The 20,694-nt window shown below is 35.6% G+C and overlaps 1 protein-coding gene across 5 annotated transcripts in view; it reads right to left on the bottom strand.

Annotated features, from left to right (window-relative positions):
* Positions 1-20,694, bottom strand: part of COL24A1 (collagen type XXIV alpha 1 chain) — a 398,071-nt gene that overhangs the window by 180,968 nt on the left and 196,409 nt on the right. The window lies entirely within an intron of this gene.

Below are 20,694 nucleotides of genomic sequence, written 5' to 3'. Positions count from 1 at the left end.
TTGAAACTTAGTAGGGTCTGTGCCACAGATTGACTTCTTCCTCTACCCAATCCTGCTTCTTCCCCACCTCTTTCCACAACTGTTGCTTCCTAATAAATACCCTGTAGTGAAATGCCATTTCAGCAGTTTGCCTCTAGAAAATCCAATGTGCGCTCACAGTTTTTCTCTAACTGTGGACCTCAACCCATTGAGGGCCATAGAAATACTGAAAAGTGTCAGCGAGGTTATATACAGCCACTCAGAGTAGACTAGATACATAAAAGCATACCAACTGTAAATGATCCTCACTCTTGAGAACATTGGAAACAACTAAGATATAATCTCTTCGTAACCAAAATCTGTGGTTATGGAAAAAATGGAATTTATACCTTTATTCAATGTTCACTTATGCTTGATGGGCACAACAACTATCACACCTAGCAGTGTGGCTCCTAATGTTCACTGTAGCTTCAATGTCTGGGTAAGAACTGTTGCTATCCTTAGGAAACACAGAAGGTTTTATCCTGCCTTCCTATAAGGAAGAAAGCTGTCCATTACACACACATGGTTTCTGGGGATTGACTCCCAAGTCCAAAGTGTAAAAAATAGCATTTGGTATGTATCCCAAATCAAACCTAACGGAGATTCTCTGAGACAGCATCTGGAGTGAGATACTCATCCCTCCTTCTCCTTCATATTAAGTAATAAATCTTTTCCTGATGATTGGCTGGAGAAGAAAACTTTTAGAGCTTACCGAAGACTGAAGACACTTTGACAGCAAAAACTATAGCTTATTATAAGTTTTTTTTCGGAATATTTACCAAAAACTTTATTTAAGTCTATTTCTGTTTCATTACGTGCAGTGTGCTTATGTTATGTACTTGGAGAATTTTACTATACCATATCTAGTGCCCAACAAGTTCAAATAAACCAGATGAGGAAATGATGTAGCACAGAGATTACTGAATCATATCTGTTACTGAACATAGGATATACACTGCTCTCTTAATTTCTTTTCTGGCACGAAATAATAGTATAAGTAAATAAAAATAATGACTACTCACCTGTGCTATCTACTTACTGAGTCAGTCTTTGAAACTAAGCGTGTGCCTAAAATGTCTTATTAAGGTTTCTAAAAGTTGAAGACAAACTATCTACAAACACTGAGGATGAATTGAAGAAAAAGCCATTTTATATAAATCCTGCATTCATTAACACTTTTAAAAAGTGCCATAAGATATATTCAGTCATTTATTTAGTCAAGAAACATATCTGAGAGCATATAACATACCAGGCATACTAAATAATGTATAATGTTTTATATTATCAATTAAATTTAGAATATAAGACAAGCACTTCATGATTTTGGAGATTCCTGATTAGACAATAGTCTACTTTGGAGTCACAGTTCCTCCACTTCAGACATTTGGATACATAAAGTTTTATAAAACTGAATGGTCTATGGTATCCAAATAGGGATTTCAGCTTCTAACATTTCCCTAACAACTATTTGACTCTTGGATCAAAAATGTAGTAATAAAATAAAAGTTCAGAACAAAGGTTTGCCGGAGGAAGGTCTGGCAATGATCAAGAGGATATGCCTGGAATGTCTACTCAACAGATGCTTTTACTCTCACACTTACGTTATGGTAAACTCAAGAATAGAAAGGCAACTTGTGCTATACTCCCTGCACTAAATTTGCCTGGCAATGTTGTTCACATAGCCTGCCCTTTTAAATGAGTCTCTTGGTAATAAATCAAAGGTGATAATGTGAATATCATCCACCTAACTTGGTTGAACTTAGGGTGTTACTAGTTTCAAAAAAAGTAACTTGGATGAAAAATAAGAGGAATTCTCTTGCTATGACACTTGTATTGCAAAACATTTGAATTGCAAGCTCTTCCTAAGACTCTAATAACTAGCAGGAATATTCAGAGGATATATGCTTATATGAAGAATATTATTTTCATGTGTAAATTGTTAAATTAGTCCTATATTTCTTCCATGCAGACCTCATAGGTGTTGTGATTTCTGAGGATTATATTTGAAGACAAAGTCAAAGTAAGAAAATCTACCATCTGATGCCTCCCCACACTATCAACATTCCCTTCCTCTCAAATCACTCTAACTAAGAATGAGGAAAATAACAGCATGGTATGGACGATGAATGCCAACTTAGATCTTCAATTCTGAAGCAAGTCTTTGAAGCAATTTGGGTTTCACCTTCCTAATCCAAAAAACAAAAAGGATGGGCTAGATAATTCTGTTCATACTTTTTAGCTCTAAAATTCTATTATTTTAACAATAAGAGAAATGAAAAGCATTCAGCTATTTAGAGAGTATTTAAAATATTTTGAACAGGTAAGAATGAGATGTGTAGATTTTTTAAAAAAATTGGAATACTTTTATTATTTCATATTGAAGAAGGTGTTTCCAGCATTCTGAATCCTAAGTATCACTTAGAAACTATTTCCTGACATATCTACAGGAAGCAGACTTTGTGAACACTCAGAGCTTACTTTCTTTCATTAATCCAAAAAACTTGTCTAATCTTCTAAACTTGTTGGATCCTCTAAACTCATGTGGGCTCTTTGAGTGTAGGGGTTATGCTCCATTAATTGTGATGTTCATCTCAATGCCCATCTCATTGTCTAGCAGCACACTGGGCACACAATAGGTGCTCAGTAAAGATATATAGAGTGATTGCACAGCATAAATTAGATGCTGGTCTCTAAATTAATATACTGAAATTACAGAAGTTCCCACAGTGTACTTAAACGTAGGAATGTCTTTACTTGTTTAAGTTATGGAAAAATAAAGAAGGAAAAGTGGAGATCATACAGAGAAAAAGATGTTTTCAAGAGTCTGCCTTTCTTCTTTTGAAGTTCTCTACCAGCTAATTAGACCATGGATTTTTGAAATACCATTTGATAGACACATATGACATTTTTAGAGCTCAAGTATAGGATAGCAACTTTGAGACATGCTGCAGAAAAACCTAGAAAGTTTTCCTGAATGGTGAAGACATCATTTGTCAGAATGAAATGATAGAGGGCCACATTTCTCATTTATTTCTTGTACTGTGATTTGCTCTTGTATCACTTATTCCTGCTGGTTTTGAGTATCTATCCTGTATGGTTTTGGCTTAAAGGATTGGTCTTTCCTTGGCTTTATTCTGTGCCTTCCAAGTTAGTACTATTAGTTATTTGGAGTTCTTGAATTTTGGCTTTGCTACATTGTAGAATACGCCAATCATAATCCCAAAGGACACAGTCCTAAATGTCATAATCTGGAATGTTGAAATCCAAAAGATCAAAATCATAAAAGTTCAAAATTCCTAAAGTCTAAAATTCCAAAAATCATAATCCTCAAAGATTAAAATCCCTAATGTTGAAATGTTGGAAGTTGAAACCTGGAGAAGGGATTAGTGTGTCTTCAGTTGTATGCAGGATAACTGCATCATGTCAGTTACATTACATTAGGTAGAACTACTACTTTGCTACTGTCTTCATTTGGAAATTATATATGGTGTGAGGAGATGCTTATGGGTGCCAGATTGATGAGGGGTAGACTTGACCTAATTTTAGGTACCAATTTGACTGGACTAAGGAATACCTAGGAACCTGGTAAAGCATTATTTTGGGTCTGTCTATCAGGGTGTTTCCAGAGGAGATTAGTGTGTAACCCTGAGTGGACTACTAGGTGGGGAAGATCTGCCCTCAATGTCAGCAGGGACTATCCAATCTCTCAGGGCCTGGAGAGAACCAATACAGAAGAAAAATTGGTTGCTCTCTGAGAGCTGGGACAGACTTTTCTTCTGCTGCCTTGGACATTAGAACTCCAGGGCATGCCAGCTTTTGGACTCCAGGACTTACACCAGTACCCACTATGTCCTGTGCCTTTCAGCCTTGGACTGAGTTACATCATTGGCTTCCATGGTACTGAGGTCTTTGTACTTGGACTGAGCCAAGCTACTGGCATCCCAGGGTCTCCAGTTTGTAGATGGCCTATTGTGATACTTCTCAGCCACCATAATCATGTGAGCCAATTCTCTTAATAAATCCCCTCTCATATATCTATACATAACCTTATGGTTCTGTCCCTCTGAAGAATCCTGACTAATACAAATTTGGTATGGGAAAGCTGAGTATCATTCTTTCATACTGTATTCCTTACACACAATGAAAGAGGTCTGTGAAATTGTTATCTCACCAAAAGGCTGTGATAAGTTAAGTGAATGTGGCTACTTAATAGTGAAAGAGAAAAGTTTAAAAGTTAATTACTACTGTGAATTACTAAAAGTTAATTACTACAGTGAAAGCAGAAAATCACTTAATTGCAACAGTTGAGCAACAATTAGGCATTCAAATAGACAACATATGTTTATAAAATGTGTAGACAACAACCACTCTTTAAATACCAGTGCAGCAGGTGTTTCAAAGATTACAGAGGAGAAAAGGCAGGTTAAAAGTCCAAGAAATCTCTCCTTCCAAATTATGCAATAATGTGTGACTTCTACCCCTTCACACATAGCACCAATTGCTGTGCTATGTATTTCAGCTTCATATCATTCCAAACTGGAAGTATAAATTATGAAAACACTTTTAGAAAGTTCTAATTCATGTTATGCAGTTTTTGCAAATTTGACTCCATGGAAGTGCATTGTCACAATGTTGATAGTGTGTGTAGGCACTGTGTGTATATGTCAAAACATTGAACTTTCCCAGTAAATGAAGAGATGTCCTTTTTGTACATTTGCATTTGTGAAAGATAAAATTTCTACAGATCTCAGCTCTTTGGAAAAGATTATATGGCTATGTGCATATGTAGTGGTGACTCACTGCAGCTTTTGTATTGATCTTGTCAAAAGACTTGGGTTCTCTGCTACAGTGTTCCAGATGGGTGCAGTTATAAAGCTGGGTATAGACAATTACCAACCATAAGTGATACAGTTTTTATACATTTCACTTTTTGACCTATTAATTTATGAATATTGTTCATCTGCTTATAACTGATATACCCGTGCAACTGTCATTAGAATATCTGAGTGTTTCTGCTTGCAAAAATATGTATGTTATCATTGCCTATTTTATTAAAGTAGCCTAGGAAGTGTCCTGTCATGTTTTTTATGTTTCTCAAATACAGCTTCTTTTAACAATGTAAATAAATCTTTTAAAAAAAAATTTTAATTATTCTTTCCAGAATTATATTTTCAGATTTGATCTTACAAGATTATAGCCCAAATCCCTCATTAGTACTTCACAGGTAGGACAGACACTTCCTCTGTGTAAAGAGATTCTTTTATTTTTTTTTTGAGACGGAGTTTCACTCTGTTGCCCAGGCTGGAGGGCAGTGGTGCAATGTCGGCTCACTGAAAGCTCCCCCTCCCGGGTTCAAGCAATTCTCCTACCTCAGCCTTCTGAGTAGCTGGGACTACAGGCATGTGCCACCACGCCTGGGTAATTTTCTGTATTTTTAGTAGAGATGGGGTTTCACCATGTTAGCCAAGATGGTCTCCATCTCCTGACCTCATGACCCACCTGCCTCGGCCTCCCAAAGTGCTGGGATTGCAGGTGTGAGCCACTGCGCCCAGCCGAGAAGAGATTCTTAAATACAACAATACATAACAACATTGTACTGAAAATCCTGAAGCTTAAGGATGCCGTGACTGACTGAAAAATTGAAACAATTTTATAAAAAAATTCTATGTGATTTCTTAAGTTAAACCTTGAGTGTGGTTTTGTATGACCTTTCTCTTGTACTGGAGTCCTGTAATATACAGAGCGGAAAGCAAGCATATATTCTCATCTTTGAGAATACTGATGACTGAGACCTTAAGACCATCACCAACTGACCTGCTAACTACTGCCACAGATGCCAGATAGGTTGGTCTAATTATGGGGCGACTGGATGCATACTAAGCTAGATCTTGGAGTGGGGCGAGTGGATGGTGCTTCTAGTTGCAGATGGTTCTAGATTTTAAGAGTGAGATGAAAGGACCCACCTTCAGACTTCCTGTAGGCAACTTGAGTGACCATCTACATCTTTCAGTCTTTGAAATGTTCTTGAGAGAAATATTAATCTAGTTCTTAATGACTTATTTGTTTGGTAAATTACTGGTTACTTGGAAAATACAACATAATTCCTCAAATAATGTCTCCTATGAACATTTTATCTGCACATCTGGGCAAAAAGAGTTAAGACAGCAGGCTTGAGTTTGCCATCTTTAAAATGGCCTGCTTACAAGACTGGCTCTTGGCTGGTGTCTGGGGAATTTGGATTTGCGGACAGTTCCCAGCATTTCCAAAACTGGCAAGAGTGGTTCACTGTGCCTCTACTGTTTGTGCAAACAATATATTTATGCTAAACACTTGTTTTCCCTCTGAGAGTTTGGGGTTTTGCTACATGATAGCCAGAGGGTAGCTATGTGATCAACCCCCAATAAAAATCATGGACACTGAGTCTGTAATGAGCTTTCCTGGTAGACAATACTTAATGTGTTATAACTCAGTTCTGATTTGAGTGTATTAAGTGCATACTGTGTGACTCCACCAGGAGAGGACTCTGGGACACTGCCCTGGGTTTCCTCTGGACTTCACACCATTCCCTTTGCTGATGCTCTGTATCCTTTCACTGTAATGAATCTTACTCATGGGTAAGATTCATTCATATGCTGAGTCCTGTGAGTCCTACCAGTCAATCACTGAACCTGGGAGTGACTTGGGGACCCTCAACACAGTGTCCTAAGGTATCTCCATGAGAAACTTGGGGAAAAGGAGAAATATAACTGCCTTGTTATCCTTCTCCTTATGCAGCAGCAGCAGCAGTATAATAAATACAACCATCACCATTTATTAAGTACTTTCTATGTGTCAGCTTCATCCAAGGCAGTTCCTATTTTCTACCCCTGACAATAAACACGGCTAAAAGGCATTTTACCTTAAGTTTTACAAATGAGGAAGTGGAAATCCAGGATCAGAATTCAAACATATCTTACCTTAAAACCCATGCACTTTCTAAAATAACACATTCATTCCTTCTCTTTCTTATTTAACAGCTATTTAATGAAAAGCACCACATTTTTATATGGCAGTTTGTTTAATTTTCAATATTCAAACTGAAACAGAACTACTATTCTGTTGAAATTCTTAACTGCTCTGTGTTATATATATATATACCGACTAGCCAATATGGGAAATTGGTGACTACAAAAAGAAAGAAATCCAGTCGGTGTGTACTTCATGCTTTTTGCACAGGACAAAAGGGACAATCCTGAGTTTCAAAACCTTAGGATTAGATGAGACATTAAATGTAAAATAATTAGCACACGGCATGAACAGATGCTTAATAAGTATTAGTCCCAATTTCCTCATGGGTTACGAATTATTTTGGCAATTAAATCAATGCCTTAATATCCTTGTCCCCATTCCCTTATGGACTGTTTTAGATTTACCTACCAAAACTAGATGAGCACACAGTGGTCTTGACAAAGACATGTAGAACTCAACTGACCCTAGTTGCTACCAAATTGCCAAGTATTTCAATCCAAGACTTGTTCACTAAATTTGTGACATATGCCAGGAATGTGTTAGATAATCAGGAAACAAAGGTGAACCCCCCCTTTACAATCTAGTGTCCGCAGTCCAGTGGAAGAAATGCAGGTTAGTATAGGTGACACGGAGAAGGGAAATTGAAACCAACCAAATTGCCTTATTCGGAACATGTATATTCTTTCAGTTTCATCTATGCTATTCTAACTAGAAATTTAATGAAAATAAGTGGCTATTGGACATATTTTCATGTTAGACATCTCCTATCAGTATATCTATTGATACCAGTGAGAAAAAAATAACTGATCCTTTAACAATAAAGAGCCTCTGATAATCCTGTTATGGGCAACAAAATATTTGTTTTAAAAAGCTGACTTAAAAAAATCAGTGTAACTGATTGAACTTCAAGTGGCATGTATCACATTAAGAAGACTTAACACTATACTTCCTCCTAAAATACAACATTCTAATCCAGGCTAATAACTATTTGTAATTTTTTTCTCATATTATTAAAATGGGAATAATTTCAAGGATATTTCATTTCTATCAACAGTACATGGAAGCCCGTCAACCCCCGACACTTTCTCCATCACATAAGTTTTATGGAATTTGGCAGTCATGCATGTATGCTATAAGAATTTATTTCATCATGTTTTTCCCTCAGGTCATTGTGTTTCTTTGAAATTGGTATTTTTGAAACAGTTTATTCCTTTTTTCCCTGCATCCATCACTTTCTGTACTGTTAAGATATCAATTACTCCATGAAGTCTCATGCATATCTGCAGATGAAAATAATCAATTTATTCTTACTTTGTAAGGGATAAATCAAGTCTTAACTTTTTTCAAGAAGCCTTTTTGACTATTTTAAACCACTATAAGCTCTCAATACCCTTATCCTCTTTAGTAACTAAATTATTTACCATGAACTTTTTGGTAACTAAAGAAACCATTAACTCTTATCCTGTTTCTTCTATTACAAATATTGACTTTTTGAGATTTGATGATCCTTAAGGAGAGCAATGTCATCATGTGTTTCTGTATACCAACACAACTTAGCAACACCAAGGAGTCAAAAAACTATATTTTTGAATGACTCCTCCCTGACTCATTCTACGAGGCCAGTATCATCCTGATACCAAAACCTGGCAGAGATACAACAAAAAAAGAAATCTTCAAGCCAATATCCTTGATGAACATCGATGTAAAAATCCTCAACAAAATACTGGTAAACTGAATCTAGCAGCTCATCAAAAAGAGATGTACAACATTAAAAATACAAGTAATTGCCAATTACTTAATCTTTATGAGGTTTTCTGAAACTTTCTCTTAACATTCTTTCTTGACACACTTTTGACAATTTTTCATCTTTTCAGTATCGGTTATCAATACATATTGGTATTTTCTGCTATGCTATGAAAGCAATCTGGTCTCAGAGTCCTTACTCTTACCTACTTTGTTATATTCTTCTAAGATATTTTGTTTCCAAAATCATAGTTAGATATGATTGTCACTTTTTCATTCAACAAATATTTATTGAACAACTGATAAGTGAAAGAGTTTTGTGCTAGTCAGTATGAGGAATATAAATAGGAAGGGAAGCATGGATTCTTCCCTAAAACATTTATAATCAAAGAGCCTAGGGATATAAATATCTAAAACACAAGGAAGAAAGTGTTAAAAAATACAAAAGACTACATTTTATTGAATTTAACAAGAGATAAAGTTTGTTTTCAGCTCGGAGATTTAGGGAAGATACTCCACAGGTAGTGTTTGAGCTGGGCCTTTAAGGAATAGATAAAATTTGGAAATATATACAGAGATGGAAGTCTAGGACACTTCAAAAGGGAACGGAAATTGAGTCGATCCAAATCATTAATTTTTGAACAAACGTTTATTGAATATATATTATGTGCCAGACACTGTATATAAGATACAGTCCTTGAGTTTATGGAGCTTTTACTCTATTTCCTAAATATCTTTTATAACTTTCCCCTTCATTGCTGCCCAAGTTGAAGCATTTTGCTGTCATCTCTCCTTAATATTACTGCAATCACCTGTTATTGGTCTCCCTTTATCTCCAATTCATCTTTTATCTTGCAGCAGCAAGATATTTCTAATGGGCTAATATGACTGTTTCAAAATATTCCCATAAATTCAATTATCTCCTTACCGCTACAGGACCCAGTGTTAATGACTGTGGATGGCATATATACAGCGTTCCTCATTATTTCATCATTGTCTACTCCTCGTTCAGACGCTTTCTTTTCTCCCTCCTCCCTTTTACTGTGTGATCCAGTGGTATAAAACTAATTATTATTCAGTATGTATTGGTTCTCTCATGATTCTCAGCCTCTGTACATGTCCTGTTACCTAGAGTGATGCCTAAGGCCTTCTTATATTTTTAGGAAAACTCCTCCACATTATTCAAGGTCCTACTGACTCCTTTTCAAAGCCTTCCCCTGATTATCCCACAAAAAAATGCTGTGCTCTTCTATTATAGCCATAAAATATTGTATCATAATGGATTTTTACTTGTCTCTCAATGAACTCATAAAAAGCAAGAATTTTTTAAACTATTTATCTGTAACACCTAACAGTATGTCTGACAAACAATTGGTATCCAAAATATATTTGTGGAATAGTGACAATCTCAAAAAGCCAGTAGATTAAGGTTGTAAATAATGGATGCAAAACATATTACATATGTAGAATTTATAAGAGTTAGTAGCTCACTGAAAGCAAGTACAAAGGAAAAGAGGGAATACAAAAAAAAAATGCTGAATTTTAATTACCTGGTAACTGGAGAGTGTGGTACCAATTCAGAAAATAGTAAGAGGAGGGGGTGAATTGAATTTTAGAAGAAAGGTGATGAGTGAAGGTTTGAACCCAGTAAGCATTAGGCCTGAAAACCTGAAAATAGCCTCAAACAAAGGCACAAATAAGTTTTAACTTTACTAAAAAGTACAGATCAGGGGATGCTTTCAGATTTAACTTCATCTGTCATTGATTTCATAAACAGAAGTTACCCTTCATGATTCAGTTTGTGCTTCACGAATCATGGCGCTTAAAGGACTTAAGGTCCAGAAGAGAAAAGACATATGCAAATAAAAAATGGCAAGAAGTGGAAATAGAAACATGTATAAAATACAGAGGATACTTGATGTGAAATATAGAAGTGATACTGGCATTGACTTGTAGAAAAAAGAGTATTTGTGAACTCAAGAAGTTGGGTGGGACATTAGAGGCAACTAGTAGAAGCCAGGTGAGCTGTGACTCATTGTGCCTTACCTCCCTCCAGCTATCATGAACTGCTTACAGTACAGTTATGCAAACGCTCCAGGTCATTTCATGCCTCCATGTTTTATTCTCATGCTGTTGTTCCCATTGAAATGTCCTTCCTTATTTTGACTGCTTCACAAGAATCTGTTGCATTTTCAGACTTAGATTAAGCACACTAATGTATACTGTCTGTACTGTATACAGACAGTAGCAAATAAATTTTTAAAATTACTTTCATTTCTTAATTTATCACAGTTCAACATACATGTAGTGTCAATGTACAATTATAAGACATGTGGTCACTGCTATAGAAGAGTTTTCTGTATGGATAGTTCAAGTAAAAAAGTTACTGTGATATCAAACAATGAATGCTAAGAACCATAATAGTGTAGATAAAAGTGCTGAAAAGGCTAAAGAAGGAAGAAACGCAATCTAACTGGGCATGGAGATTAGAAAAGACTTCATGGTTGAGCAGGTAATTTAAGATGGATCTTGAAAGTTGATGCTTGGTGGACAATGAGGGTGGGAAAGTGAAGGTCTTTAGAGGTGACAGAAACAGCTTGAAACAAAGGCATAAATAAATGAGTGATGTTTAATGAATATTGAGTGGCCAGATCATAGGGAGTAAGTTGGAAAGTGTAGGAATAACAACTGTAAAGATAGGTGAGGAATATATTGTGGGTTATCTTAAAAGTCAGAATAAAATTTTTTACAATTTATATTCTTAAAGCCTCTACAGACTCATTTTCCTCCTTATAATCTACTACATCCCATTCCCCCAGCATTTTTTGGAGGCATTTATATCATCTTGGTCTTTTCTGATTTTAGTGACAGCAAATTGATTTTATCAACACACCAGAAAAACATAGATTCCAAAACTCATTAATCAGAAAAGTGCTGAGAAAACCAACCTCAGCTGTTATTATTTTTCCATTTTCAACCGAAAATGAAAAGGTTATATACTTATAAAAAGTTTTCTATAGGTGGCTACATTTGTGGTTAAAATAAAATCCAGATTTCAATCAATTACTTTTCTTATAGTCAAAAGAAGAGCGTTCATATATTTGTGGTCAAAAATGCTATGCTACTTCCCTCAAGGGGCTGCTTAGTACCATTAATGAAGAAAAGAGACATTTCATAAACAGAAGATAGAGTCCAAATTCAAAATATCTCAACCTGATAGGAAACATAAGTTTAATGACATTCTCTGATAACTTTTTCAAAATAATAAAATAAAAAGTCACTAAAACTTAAAATATGGAAATGCTTTGATCTGTAAAGCAAGACTTCAAAAAACATGCAAAGTGTTCAGAAAAATGTTTCTTGTGAACATGTGCACCTAAAGAACAGATTTCACTCCTCTTGAACATATTTTCTGGTAAGATTCTTAAGTGTTTGTTATGCAAAAAAAGTGATAAATTCCAGAAAAGTACTTTAGATATACATGTGGTTGTACATGTAAATGCAAATTAATTCATTATGTTCACACTACACAAAATAAATAAGTGGTAGCAACACAATTTGTCTGCTAATTTGAATCTGTTTTCTGATTTGAAAGTAAGAGTTGAAGAAATCACATGTGTTTAATATTTCTTAATGATAAAAGACAAATTAGGCAGAATCACATATGGTAGATTCATTTAACAAAATCTTGTACATCTCAAATAAAGTATAACCTTCTAGGACAGGAAAGGGCAAACTACAGCCTGTAGGCTACCTCCTGCCAGCCGTCTGTTTTTGTAAATAAAGTTTCCTGGGAACAGAGCCAGGCTCATTCATTTATGTATTCACTATGGCTGCTTTCATACTACAACAGTTGAGCAGCTGTGATAGAAACCGTATGGCCTGAAAGTCTAAAATATATACTCCCTGGCCCTTTATAAACAAGTTTCCTGACCACTATTCTATAATGTTTGTAACCTTTAAGTTTTAAAATTTAGTACATTGATTACATAGACCTTAATACCTTTTTAAAAAAATCACAACCACAATAATTTTTCACTATTTTTACTCTCAGATTATAATTCAGCCACCATCTTCTCTAAGAGTGGTAGTGCCAACAGGTGGCCCAAAGCAATGCCTTTACCTTTGCCCCTTCCATTATTTCCATCAGTCCATCCTATTCTTTAATACCAACAAGCAATGTATTCTCCATTTTATAGATCCTGACCATAAAGTATCATTAGAAACCTTTGCTATTTTTACTGATGTGTAAATAAAAATAAGATAATGCACTACTAATAAATGCAAACAGTATAGTTTTCATGCAAACTAGCTTCAGGGGAAGTCCCTTGACAGCCTCTTCCAATCAAAATGCCACCCCTCGGGCCTTCTATATAGAAAGTTAGAGCTGCCATTTCCTCAAAAGTTGTGATTAACACTTCATAATATCCCTACCTAAGAGAATAGTAACATATTTTTGGCAAAATAAAGCCAGAGTTTCTCTATCAACACATATGTCCTTATGACAGCTGCCAAAATAACTTTTGCTTCTTTTTCTTAGAGTATCTTATGAAAGAGGACTAATGTTTTGGCAAAATATGTGTATAATCTTTTCTCATTTTCTAGATCATATACCTCTTAAAGATCAAGTCTTACTTTACTGTTCTCTCTAGCACACAGTAAGCGTTCAATAAGTGTCTTCTGAATGCTGGAATAAATAAAAGAGAAAAATACTAGTTTTTAACGGTATCTTCCTTTTGTTTGGCTATAAAAATCACAGTATCCTTCTGAAACACAGAAACATAAGTACACGATGAAGAAAAACATGAGACACACATATTTGTAGACAATGAATTTACTTCAAGTCACAGAATAATAATGTTTAACCCTATTAGGATTCTAACTATTAATGTCCCAGGCACATATACAGAATTATATTGAATGTGATTTTTAAAAAATAATCCTTAGGAGTAAATCCTTAAAAACCAGAGGTTATTAAAAAATACTATTTCTATCAATTCTAAAACAAGTAAGGTGATCAAATTTACATTTCCTTACTCTGAAGGCTAACGGGCTAATTGCCTCTGAGGGCAGTAAGCATGTTAAATACTCACATCTGAAAAAGACTGATGCTATCTTAAAAACAAAATTTCATTTTAATATCTCTTTTATTTTTATTATTTTGAAGAAGTAGTTTATTGTTTTTACAATTTGGGCAATTTGAAAAATTTTATTAGACTAAGAAGGGTACTCTCTTGTTTATTACTCTTTAATATGGCATGTATGATAACTAGCTTGTTTTCTATACCAGTGCATGAATGCTAGGTCTAATTCTTTTTCAGTTTCGAAGATGATAAATATCAAATACATGATCCTAACACATAATAATTTTGTATGTCTGTGGTTTTTCAGAATAGTTTCTCAAACCATAATATGGTATGTGTGGCCCCATGACCTCTAACTTCATGCAGTAATAGCAGGTTTATACTTATTCATTAGAAAGACAACTGAAAATCTTCAGGTGATTGCTAAAAGGAAGCAGGATGATAGTGAGAAGTTAAAGATATCTCCTTTTCAGTCCCAGCTCTGCTGCGATACGACCTGACTTTGGACAAGTTTCTTGACTTCTCTGAAACATAAGTTCCTTTTGTATAAAATAGGAATAATAATAATTATTTTCCAGGGTGACTATGAGGATTAAATAATACAATATATGCAAAGTGTCTGGCATATTATCAGTTCTCAATAAATAGTAGCTACTTTTTATCATATTCAGGTAAACACCCTCCTGATGATGAAATGTATCATGGATACACATTTCATATAACTTTCCATTGCCTGAGAAAAATTACTACCCCCATCATATAGAAGGTATAAAACAGCTTTACTGCTGTTATATAGATATGAGTAGCCTAAAAACAGGAGGGGTAGATGACATTCTTTAAGATAAAGGCACTGAAACTACAAAGGCCCTAGTTAGGCATAGTTGTAGCGTTATACTGCAGTTCTTGCTGCTTGGCTGAATGGTACCACCAGTATCTGGGTCTTTCCCTCAAAGAAATATGACTTCTTATGATTTAGGTAGGTACCTCTAAAACTAGCAGTCTCCTATTGATACAGAAGCGGGGCGGGGAAGTGCAGGGTAGGGAAGGCTGGGGAAACTAGCCAGGGCTCCACCCTCAGGCCTGTGCCTAGGATGGCCCACCATGCTCCCCATCCTGTGCTCATATAAGCCCGATACCTTAAGTAGACACAGACACAAACGGGTGGACATCAAGAGGAGCTGAATAACACAACAACAGACACCAACACGTCATCTACGGAGAGACCACATGGAATTCAGTTGGTGTGGGTGGAGAAGAGTCCAGCCACTGGGCAGCCTGACTCTAAGGGAAGACCACCTTTTCACTCCATCCCCTTTTTGCTCCCCATCTGGCTTGCTGAGAACAACCTCCACCACTCAATAAAACCTTACACCCATCCTCCAAGTCCACTGTGATCTGATTTTTCCAGTACACCAGGGCAAGAATCCGGGATACAGAAATCCCTCTGTCTTTGTGATAAGGCAGAGCATCTAATTGAGCTGATTAACACAAGCCGCCTGCAGATGGCCAGGCTGAAAGAGCACACTGTAACACATGCCCAATGGGGCTTTGGGAGCTGTAGACACTCAACCCTAGATGCTGCCATGGGATTGGAGCCCCAAAATGCTACACACTACCTCCCCGTCTGCATGCTTCCCCTCGGGGTTTGACAGCGGGACACCAAAGAAATGAGCCACACCCCTATTGCACACCCTGCAAGGGGGATAAGGGAACTTTTCCCATTTCATTATTAATGAAAGAAAAAATTGGAAATAAAATAAAATGAACATGTATCAAGCTAATTTCATGGTAATTCTACTAGAGGGCAGCAAAACCAATCACTGTATCAAATGAGGTTTTGTGCTGAGCACTTCTACGATATTTTTTTCTGGCTCTTTCAAAGTCTTTCCTATTTCCATCACAAATACATTAAGTTATATTTCCATAATTCTCAGAGGCAAATAACATTTGACAATATTTTAAAAAGTAAATTGCCAGCTGGACTTAAGATATTACAGAGCAAAATTTTATTTTACCCTTTTCACATCTCCTAAATATTAATTCCCAAGGATGCACTTTAAATTTAAAAACAGGACAAATTGATGATTACCTGATGCAGAAAAGAGTGACTTGGAACTGGAAATACAAATTTTGGATTTGAAATCCAGGTCTGTTACTTACTGTATGAATTTGGATACATTACATAATTTCAATAAATTTCAGCTTCCTCATTTATAGAATGTAATAAGAAAACTTACTTTATAAGAGTTGTTTAAAGACTAAATGAAATTAACAGGACTTCAATAAATACATTTATTTCTTTTTTCTTCCTCCACTGACTCCACCTCTTTTTGCTTTTGAATGAATTGGTTATAACCCAGCTTGGAATCAGTCATGAGGGGATTTATGATTCTAAAGGTTTTGTAATGAGAAACAGGATACCTGATTTTGAGGATTATCCATGCCTTTCTATTCTTCTTCCTCTCTGCTCATTGGACATTTATTATACATTAGCACACCAGAGGGGAGGCAGAAAAACAGAGAGGACACAGTAGATTTCTCATGAAATCTTACTTTGTTCATCAAAGTCTGTAAGTAAAGGAATTATTGTGGTAAATCAAATAAGTTGGGTTATGTTTTAAGAAATGAAACAATGTGGCCAGACTACTGGGCAATCATCTGAAAATCTTCAAGTGGGGCAGAAATGTGGCAACTGAAACTCAGTGTAATCAAGGAAACTGTGAAAAAATAAAATATGAGACCAGAAAATGATCCTAGAAATCCCTACCGATTATTTGCCAAAGACATCCCCAGTTTTCCTGTTATAGGTAAAAGGCCTGCTTGATTTAAGCATCATCAACAATAAAGAAAACATAATAGGAGTCATTACCTACTCATGAAGAAAGCTGTGAAATCACTGCCTGTAAAATACTTTACTCTAGTTCTGTTTGCTCCAACATCAGAAAGACATAATTAAACTAGAAAAAGGCCAGAGAAACTTGGAGCCAACCCAAATGCCCATCAGTGATAGACTGGATAAAGAAACTGGCACATATACACCATGGAATACTATGCAGCCATAAAAAGAATGAGTTCACATCCTTTGCAGGGACATGGTTGAAGCTGGAAACCATCATTCTCAGCAAACTAACAGAGGAACGGAGAACCAAACACCGCATGTTCTCATAAGTGGGAGCTGAACAATGAGAACACACGGACACAGGGAGGGGAACATCACACACCAAGGCCTGTTGGGGGAATGGGGGGCAAGGGGAAGGAGAGCATTAGGACAAATAACTAATGCATGCAGGGTTTAAAACCTAGATGACAGGTTGATGGGTGCAGCAAACCACCATGGCACATGTATACCTATGTAGCAAAACTGCACATTTTGCACATGTATCCCAGAATTTAAAGTATAATTTAATAAATAAAATAAAATAATAAAATAAAATAAAATAAAAGGGACAGAGAAAAGAAGTCAAATTTGCAGGTGAGAGGAAGACTGAAACATCAAAATTCTTAGAAAAAAGTCATGGATTCTTAGAATTGGAATTATCCTGAGACATTCTGTATACCATTTCCTTGTGCTTTCAGAATATTCCTGATAAATCCTACATAGTTTAGTTATCAAAGGCCTAATTGTACACCGGAGACTGACTAGAATCCTCCCCTCATTTGCAGCCTACCTCCAATCTGTTACCTCAAATATCTTCAAAATATATCCACTTCTCTTTATCTCCACCGGTCTAAATCATCTTTCTCATTCATACAGACTACTGCAATAGCATTCCCATTGGTTATCCTCTTCTACTTCAGGTCTTCAAAGCCATGTTCTAACTTCCCAATCCATTGCAACAAGAGTGATCTTAAACCTCAAATTAAATAATGACATTGGCTTACTTAGCATACCTTTAGCAATTGTTCATTGACCTTAGGTTCAAGTGCAAAGTGATAAACATGGTCCTAAATGATTGGCTCCTGCCTCCTTCACTAGTGTCATCTCACATACCTTCACCCTTTGTTCATCAAAGTTTATCCACACCAACTTTATTTCAGTTCCTCGAAACAGCATCTACCATCACACATAACAATAACCTCCACAACAACAGCTAACATTTATCAAGTTTTTACTACATGACTGGCATTGTATCATGTTTAATCATCATAAGAAAATCTATAAGGTAGTTATTTTCATCATTTTACTCTGAGAAAAAACCAAATATTTAGAAACATTTAGTAATTTCTCCATAGCAAGGTAGGTGGCAAAGGTGGAAACAATGTTATTTTGCATATTCCAGGGAAGTTTTTTCCCCACCCCTTCCCTGGCTAGCTCATATCATTCTTTATGATTACTACTCATATGTCATTTCCTCAAAACAGCCTTCTCTCATCTACTGATCATCTAAATTGGCACCCTTGTCATAGTCCCTTGTATTTTTTCTTTATAGAATGTATCACAGTTTACATATTTCTTTATGTGACTATTTAATATCTGTCAAACCTCCAATAGACTGTAAGTTCCATGAAGGTAGGGACTATATGTTTAAAAATGTGCCTGGTGTAATCAATAAATATCTGCCTGGTAAATGACTGAAAAAAGACATCAAACCTTCTAATAATAAGATGTTGGATCACTCTATGGAAAAGCCTATTTGAGTGTTAAAAATTCTATTAAAATATTCTTGCCTACATTAAACCAAAAGCTGTTCCCTTATAATGTCTATCTACTGATCCTAATATTAGTCTCTTGGCCAATAGTGAAAAAGAACATTTTTTTTCTTTACAGCTCTTCGGATACTTTCAGCCTAGACAGTTTAAGACACAGAAGACTGGTAATTATGGTTAGATAATTCCAGATTTACTTCTAAACATCTGAATGCTAGAATGTGGAAGATGAGAGGGCATCTTTTGAAATTAGAGACTCATCTGGGGCACATTTATGGAAGTTAATTCTTTGTATACTATAAATAATTGCAAGAGGTAGACATGAAATATAGGTAGAACTGCTGTGCTTGGCACACTCTATCACAAATTGAATTCTAATTAGTATAAATCTAGAAACAAACAAACCTGGAGAAGGGCCAGTTAAAAGCAATTAATGACTATACAAAAAGATTGAGCAAAGTAAAAATCAGCTACTACAATTACAAGATAAATGTCATGAAGTACAACTGTACCTTCTCCTATCTCTCAAGAATTCTCTTGGCAACAGAACTCTGGATTAGATGAACTATATTTCTAAGATTTGGAAATTAGAAAGGCAAAATGAAAGCCAGAATTACTGAGAAACAAAAATATTCTTCAGACATTTTATATATTTGAATTAACCTGATATAGTCAGTAATTTTTTAAAGAAGGCTTCATGTGCCCTCCTTAACAAGGAAGATAGAATCTCGAAGTTGGAAAGATCTTTTTGTCTAATAACTTATCACATGCTTAAAGACTCTCTACAACATTTATATGAGATAGCTATCGAACCAATATTAAAACATCCAAGCATGGCATAAAGCAGAGATTTGGATTTTGAGTTAGGAGCTCTGGGTTTAAATCTCAATTCAGTAATTTATTAGCTATATAACTTTGAACTGGTTACTCAATGTGCGCCAGATTCCTAATTTTAAAAACCAGAATAACAAAATATATCTTTTAAAGCTGTTTGAGAATTAAATTAAATACCATAATATGAAATGTCACTTAGCATTATACCTAGTACATCGCAAATGTTCCATAAATGTTATTTTCCCTCCAGTGACAAAAATCTACTACCTGCCAAGATAGTCCATGTCCTCTTTGGAAAGTACCAGCAGTGGGTTCTTATACTGTGTGGAATTAGTCCAAAACTATTAGGTAAATGACACTTAAAAGTTTAATATGTAAGATATTATTTTAAGAAAATATGTTCTTCATTAGTATTTTAACTTTGGATACCAACTTTATATATATTTCTTAAGCAATTTGTCACTCAGAAAAGGCAGAATTTGAGTAACCTTAGAGAAATATAAGTTACAATCATATCTGACTAGAAGCCTTTAATAATCTAATTCATATAAATACTTCCTTGAAACTTTCCCAGAAAAAACAAGAACAAAAAGTTCTCGTTCTAGTGACTCAGGGTTAATTAAGTATGGCAATGATCTTTTAAGACTACACAGATACTCTTCCTATTTTTATTAACAATTAATAACAAAAAATCAGTATCAGAAATGTTTTGCTGTTTTGTCACAAGACCAAGATTTATAATTGTTTAATTATTTAATCCTATAAAACAACCATATAGAAAAAAAATGTTTTAAGTCATAAGAAATAATTATCTATTTTGTGACAATTAATTTAGCACACTCTGTAAATAAATTCACTTTCCTGGTGTTAATTTAATGTTCCACTTTATATATGCTACGTAAGTTCATTTGTTAGAGAATATTTTGGCTGGCTTTCTTCACTGTAAAAAATAAAATTACTTCTAACAAATCTGATTCAAATACAACATGAAGCCTGTTCTTCCACAATAATATTAATTCGAACAATTCAATCTTTAGCGGCCGGGCGCGGTGGCTCACGCCTGTAATCCCAGCACTTTGGGAGGCCGAGGCGGGCGGATCACAAGGTCAGGAGATCGAGACCACGGTGAAACCCCGTCTCTACTAAAAATACAAAAAATTAGCCGGGCGCGGTTGTGGGCGCCTGTAGTCCCAGCTACTCGGGAGGCTGAGGCAGGAGAATGGCGTGAACCCGGGAGGCGGAGCTTGCAGTGAGCCGAGATCGCGCCACTGCACTCCAGCCTGGGCGACAGAGCGAGACTCCGTCTCAAAAAAAAAAAAAAAAAATTCAATCTTTATTTGAGGAACACAATTATACT

The sequence above is a fragment of the Macaca mulatta genome, chromosome 1 (assembly GCF_049350105.2).
Source record: "Macaca mulatta isolate MMU2019108-1 chromosome 1, T2T-MMU8v2.0, whole genome shotgun sequence".
Lineage (NCBI taxonomy): Eukaryota > Metazoa > Chordata > Mammalia > Primates > Cercopithecidae > Macaca > Macaca mulatta.
The sequence above is the reverse complement of the archived record's forward strand: the minus strand, read 5'-3'. Positions and strand labels throughout refer to the sequence as shown.